This window comes from Vitis vinifera, chromosome 8 (assembly GCF_030704535.1).
Source record: "Vitis vinifera cultivar Pinot Noir 40024 chromosome 8, ASM3070453v1".
Taxonomy (NCBI): domain Eukaryota; kingdom Viridiplantae; phylum Streptophyta; class Magnoliopsida; order Vitales; family Vitaceae; genus Vitis; species Vitis vinifera.
Genome location: NC_081812.1, coordinates 5,592,629 through 5,599,874, shown reverse-complemented (window position 1 = coordinate 5,599,874; position 7,246 = coordinate 5,592,629). Strand labels below are relative to the sequence as shown.

At 43.2% G+C, this 7,246-nt stretch overlaps 1 pseudogene; it reads right to left on the bottom strand.

Moving 5' to 3' along the window:
- Window positions 1-326: 326 nt before the first annotated feature.
- Window positions 327-938, bottom strand: LOC100247005 (actin-related protein 7-like; annotated as a pseudogene).
- Between the last annotated feature and the right edge of the window lie 6,308 nt (window positions 939-7,246).

Genomic DNA, 7,246 nt, shown 5'->3' with positions numbered 1-7,246 from the left:
CGAACGACTCGCCCAACTGAATTGTCAAAGAAAAACAAAAGTGTTGCAAGCAAAACTCTGCCAGGAAACATTTTCTGGGAGGAGAGATAATTTTTCTGGTGAAGAATGAGACGAGATATGAGAGTGTAGAGATCAATGGCGGTGGGTAAGGGTGGAGTACAAGAGGAAGTATGGGTGTGTGGCCCATCGCAGGCATGTAAGCAACTACCGCTTGATTTTGGATTGGGATTGTCCACCAATACAGACAGTTCCCTGCGCCTTGTCTTGTAATTTCTCCTTTGATTGTTTCTTTTCCATTTTGGGTGCATCCTGGCATATTCCTCCATTCATCCGTGTACATCAAGGATATTCTCATAAGCAAGTTCATCTTCAGCACAACATGAATATTGCTCTTTTAACCTCTCAACGTCAGTTATGTTGAGATTCACTATTGGGTTGGATTTATCAAGTTCCCGAGCAAGCAACTTTGTCAAATCAACACCTCCAATTTGAAATCTTCTCGAGGCAATATGTTGAACTGCACCTTCAATTACTGGTGTAATAACTATCTTCCCATGACCAATATCAACAATGCAGCCTCAGATTCGTCCAACAGCATGAAGTGATAATACTACTTGCTCTGATGCATAAAAGTCGGAGATATTAAATGTCAAACATCAATTGCACCAATTTTTCCTTGAAAGCCTTGGGAGTTGAAAGTGGGTCTGTAAATAAAATCTTCCATGATTCAATAAATCTTCCATGGCATCCCAATCTCTAATAAAACCTCGCACAACTAAATCAGCAGTAATGCCCTCAAATAACGAACTGTCTGTCAAGGGTCCATCTTCAAGTGTGTGTTTCATTTGGGGAGGAATTATCATGGAAGGAGCCTGATCTAGAATAGTGAATCCAACTTTGAGAAACTTGGAACCAGCGTTGACCACCACTGCCTCCATGCTTTCAAGCTCACAAAAAAAAAAAAAAAAAAAACCCCTAACTTTCAATCTTCCCAGCTTCTAGCGCCTAAGCATCTGAAAATCTAGGCCTTAGTCACAGTGATTCAATAGCGATGTGGAGTGCTTGTATCTCCTGCTGTAAATCTTGTATCTTGTCTTCTTTATTCTCATATGTGTAATCGTTTCCTCATTCAAAACAAAATAAAATAAGTTTAAAAAAAAAGAAAAGAAACTAATGAAAATCATGAGATTGATAAATAAAATAAAAGAAGATTAAAAAGAAAAGAAAAAGAAAAAACAAGAAAGACTAAATTACGTAATTCTATGATTTAATTAGGAAACCAATGCATATTTCAATTCAAAGCAATTCAAGCAATTTTCTATTAAATAAGTAAATAAAAAAAAGGTAAACAAAATAAATATAATTATTAAATGCATGCAATAATAATAAAAAGATTAATTTTTTTAAAAAAATAAGAATAAAAAAAAAAGATAAAAAAAAAAAATCAAACACGTGTTAGTCATACAAGCCATACAACCCTACTTGAGAGGTGACCTAAGCAAGACTAGGTATACCTAACTAGGCCAAGGCAAGCCAAAATGGGCCTAAGTGAGCCTAAGTGGGCCTAATGTTACGGACTTAGTCGTTCACTAAGCTCGTGCGACACTTAGGCAAGTCAAGACGCTTGATCTTGCTAAGTCAGCCTTGTTCCCTAATGCTTAGCTTGCTTGGCTAAGACACTCGCGACTCAAAAGCTTAAAAAGCTTAGTAGGCAATTCTTTAAAGAATGGAAGCTTTCACTAACTCAAGGAAACCTTTACAAGTGCTTGGATACTCACTTGCTTGGTGCCTTAGCCAAATGAGGCCCTCACCTATTTATAGGCACCAAGGGAACTCTCTAGAACCTTAGAGGGTTCCTTACAACTCAAGTATATTCTAGAATGTCCTACATCATTCTAGGTATAAGCCTATGTATAAGTATATACAAGAGACTTCTGGAATTCTCTAGAAAGCCCTAGACTCCTCTCATGCCTTCCACCATAGTGTAGAATTGTGTGGATTCCTCTAGGCTTCTCTATAACCTTCCACACTATTCCCACTCTAGGAGTCTCCAGAAGCTTCCTGCTTCTATATAAGCCCATGGAGAGACTCATTTGAATCAGCTTGTGATACTCTCCCCCACCTAAGTTGGAGACGTCTTCGTCGCGCCTTCTGCTCGGAACCGCTGAATTTGCTTCTGGAACTGCCATAGGGCATCTGCTGGCTCCCAGCTAGCCTCGCTCTCCGATAGTCCCTTCCATTTCTCTAAGTATTCCGTAGCAGAAGGTACACCTCGTATCTTAATGACTCGGTCTGCAATGATGTGTTCCACCTCCTTGTCATAGGAGGTCACGATCGCTGTAGGTGCCCTCTTAGACAACCCTCGGCTCGGATCATCCTTGTCTTCGTGATAAGGTTTCAAGCAGCTTATGTGGAAGATAGGATGAATCTTCAACCTTGGTGGTAGCTCAACTCTGTAGGACACCTTGCCAACCTTCCCAAGTATGGGGAATGGTCCTTCATACCTCTTCACAAGGCCCTTATGCACCGGCCTTAGGGATTTGAATTGTTGAGGAAGGAGCTTGACAAGCACCATGTCTCCGACCTTGTACTTCATGTGCCGTCTCTTCTTGTCAGCCCACTTCTTCATTTTCTTAGCTGCCTTGTCCAAGTATGAGCGTGCTATGTCAGCTTGCTCGTGCCACCCTTTCGCGAACTTGAAGGCCGCTGGACTTCTCCCTGTATAGCCAATCGTTAGAGTGTGAGGAGTTAGCGGTTGTTGCCCTGTGGCTAGCTCGAATGGGCTTTTATTGGTCGCCTCACTCCTTTGCAGGTTGTATGAGAACTGGGCTATGTCTAGCAACTTAGCCCAATCCTTTTGGTTGGCACTCACGAAGTGCCTTAGGTAGAGCTCTAGTAAGGCGTTCACCCTCTCAGTCTGCCCATCCGTCTGTGGGTGAAAGCTTGTGGAGAAGTGAAGCTCCGAACCCATAAGCTTGAAGAGCTCTGTCCAAAACTTCCTAGTGAAACGCAGGTTGCGATCACTGATGATGAACTTAGGCAACCCCCATTACTTGACTACGTGCTTTAGGAATAGCCTCGCCGTCTCTTCTATAGTGTAGTCAGTCGGGGCTGCTATGAAGGTTGCATACTTAGAGAACCTGTCCACTATCACTATGATAGAGCCGTTGTCCTCCGACTTGGGTAGCCCGATGATGAAGTCCATGGTGACGCTGTCCTATAGGAGCTCTGCTATAGGTAGTGGCTCCAACAGACCTCTAGGTTGTTGTTGCTACACCTTGTCTTGTTGGCACACAAGACAAGTCCTCACATAGGCCTCAACCTCATCCCGTATTTAAGGCCAGTAATAAGCCGACTCGAGTAGTGCCCTCGTGCGTCGTTGCCTAGGGTGCCCAGCCCACTTGGTGTCATGACACTCCTTTATCAGATTCCGCCTTATGTTTCCCCACTTAGGCACGTAAAGTCGTCTCCCCTTGGTGTAGAGTAGGCCATCCTCCACTCAAAACCGCTTAGTCTTCCCTTCATAAGCCAGGGTGATGAGGCTATTAGCCACTGGATCATGTTGCAGTCCTTCCCTTAGAAGATCCATTATGTCTCCTTGGAGCTGACTCGTTATGGACGCTAACTCAGCTTTGCGGCTTAGGGCGTCGGCCACATGATTAGCACTTCCTAGCTTATACTCCAGCGTATAGTCGAACTCGGCCAGGAAGTCTTGCCACCTAGCTTGTTTAGGACTTAGCTTTTTCTGTGTCTGGAAGTAGCTAGTGGCAACATTATCGGTCTTCATTATGAGTGAGACCCTAGAAGATAATGCCTCCAAGTGCGCAAGCAGTGGACGATGGCAGTCATCTCTTTTTCTTGCACCGTGTAACGCCTCTTCGTGTCGTTTAGCTTGTGACTCTCAAATGCGATTGGGTGCCTTTCTTGCATAAGGACTCCCCCAATAGCGAAGTCTGAGGCATCTGTGTGTACCTCAAAGACCTTGGTGTGGTCGGGTAGTACCAACACTGGCTCCTCAGACACAGCCTTCTTCAGACCCTCAAAGGCTTGTTGGCACCTTTCGTCCCATTCCCATGCCTTATTCTTCTTAAGAAGATCAGTGAGTGGAACGGCCCCTTACTGAATAACCTTTTATGAACTGCCGGTAGTAATTAACTAAACCAAGGAAAGATCTGAGTTGAGGTACCTTGATTGGTGGATCCCATTCCTGGATGGCTTTCACCTTGCTATCTGATTCGTCCCTAGCAGTGGCAGTGGCAATGGCACCATTTGATTCGAGGTTCGATCCCCGGCAACGGCGCCATTTGATTCGTGCCCAATTGGTGTCTCAGCTGATTTGTGTCCAGCTGGTGCTCCTTGATTGAGGGATTAATCAACAAAATTTATAACCTATTACACCATATACTAGGGTAGCAAAGACAAAGCTACTATAGCATAGTGACTCTAGGATCGTTCACTGGGATGGGTTTTCACTTCACAAATGATATTAATTCAAAGCTGAATTGGTGCCTTTTCATTGCAAGGTTAGCTTTAAAAGAAAACATAAAGATGCTTGAATGAAAAAAGGTTTAGATTTAAACTAACCAAAAATAGTAACTGATTTTAACTACAAAGAAAAGATGTTTCTTGGAGTTCAGATCACTAGGCTCAGATTCCTCATACAAAAAGGGAGTTCCGGTCACTTGTTTCTTTTCCTCGCATTAGAGAATTAACATATAGTTAATTCTCTAACCGGTGTTGTACAGATGCTTTCCATTAATGGGTTCAAACACTAAATCCCTCTCACTGATGCAACTTGCAATGGTTCATGCCTCTCACGAGCACTTACAATTCAAGATGATCTTTAACCTTGGATTACCCGTCAAAAGCTCGCAAGAGATAACTAATGGATGTCTCCTTGGAGTCCAAAAGCTTACCAAGTGTTGGCTATTCTAGAAAATCCTACCTTCAAGTCACCTCCCAAAGGCTCGCAAGGGGTAAACTAGTGCATTTCCATGGTTGGAAATCACTTGCCTTACCAAGTGTTGGCCCAGGTGATTTAAAGGTGTTTTAAGTTAACTAAAAAGATAAAAACCATTAACGGGTTACACTTTCTCTTCATTAAAAACTAAAACAACAAAACTTCCAATTTATGCATGTGGAAACTTACCCGACTTTCCTCACTCCAAGAGACAAAAAGCTTAGCCTCTCATCCTCTAAGGAAAAATCCTCAGAGTTTGGTTGGCTAGAAATAAAAAGAAATGAAAAATGAAAGAGAAGGAAAAACAGAGCAAGGCTCTGTATATTCTATATATTGATCGATATGGATTACATGATTCTCTTACAGTAGATGCAAGGGAATATATATAGAGACGTTTTTCCAACCTTCCTAACTAAGAAATCTTATGGTTGGTGGATTACAAGGAGAAGAATGGAAATTCATACAAAAATATCTGAAGAAAAATATCCCAAAGTGTCGGTTACAAATATCGGGAAGCACTAAGGACCATTTCGCAGGAGAAAATGGTGTCTGCGAGATTTCGCAGACACTCATGAAGGGTTGCGAAATCACTTCACAACAACAAGCTATCCTCACAGGGCTGCGAAGTTGGCTTCCACCTTGAGGTTCTCAGCTTCCAGCTTGCGGCATATATCGGGTAACTTCAAAAGGGAATCCACAACACTGTACAAAAAGGCTGCGGAATTCTCGCAACAAAAGGCTGATTCCGCAACACTTTAGAGTGATTGACTTGCAGTGGCTCTAACTTCTTCGTTTCAACTCCGAATCGCACACCGCTTGAAGCATTGGATTCTTGACTTCCTGAGCTTTGAAATGGTATATAGAATGTAGAAAATGGACTTCGGGAAGTGCTCCAAAAGTGCAAAAGAAGACTGCAGCTGGCTTTCCTCTGTTTTCTTCACTCTGTTTTTCCTCTCTCCGTTGTTCTTTCCTTGCATACTTTGAACGACTTTAGCAAAGGGCTATGGAGCTCCAAAGCTTGGTTCTTCATGAATTTGAGCTTCCAAAAGCTTTGCCATAACTTGTCCAAGTAGCTCCTCCATCATTTGGCATGCTTGAATTGATTCATAAGCTGATAAAAACATATAAACTTGCCACAAAATGGTTAAAACCAATTACTAAGGACCTTAATGAATTAATTGGGTTAAATGAATATGATTACTAGTCAAAGGTGCTTAAAACCATTATAATTAGGTCTACAAAATAGCACTTTTTGGTAGTAATCACTTTCATCCATCATCAGCTTGCCATCTTTGATGCGATGCCCTAAGAAGCTCACTTCCTCCTTAGCAAATGAGCAATTCTCCTTATTCACATATAGCTTGTTCTGCCTCAAGATCTTAAAGACCTTTCTCAAGTGCTCTACGTGCTCCTTTAGGGTGTTACTGTAGATGACTATGTCATCCAAGTATACCACCACGAACTTGTCTAAGTATGGGTGGAAGATCTTGTTCATGAGGGTGCAGAACATTACTGGGGCGTTGGTGAGTCCGAAAGGCATCACTAAGAATTCATATGAGTCGTACCTGGTCACACATGTAGTCTTTAGCTTGTCCCCCTCCGCAATCCTTACTTGGTAGTAGCCCGACCTTAGATCTAGCTTTGTGAAGTACCTTGCCCTACCAAGTTGATCGAACAAGTCAGCGATGAGCGGAATAGGATACTTGTTCTTTACCGTCACCTTGTTGAGTGCCCGGTAGTCTATGCACATCCGTAGGGACCCATCATGCTTCTTCTGAAATAGGATCGGCGCGCCATAGGGAGCCTTGGATGGTTGGATGAACCCCGCGTCTAGCAACTCCTTAAGTTGTCTTCTCAGCTCCACCAACTCAGGCGGTGCCATCCTATATGGCCCCATAGCAGGGGGCTTGGCTCCCAGCTCCAACTCAATCTTGTGATCTTCCTTTCTTCTAGGAGGAAGTCTCTTAGGCAACTCGGGCGGCATCACGTCCTTGAGCTCATCAAAGACCCCTTTGATTTCCTTAGGCATGGGTTCTTCCGACCCATCATCCCTTTCTTCCTTCAGGGTGGCGAGGTAGGTCACCTTTTTCCTCTTTAACCCATTCTTTACTTGCATAGAGGATAGCATAGGGGTCTTAAGCGTACCTTTAGTGACCGTGGGGACCATGCATGACTTCTCCTCCTCTAAGATAGCCATTGAGCATAGGAAAGGTAGTGGCACGACCTTGACCTTCTGTAGGAAGTCCATTCCTAGCACCATCTTGAAGTCATCCATGGGTGCCACTG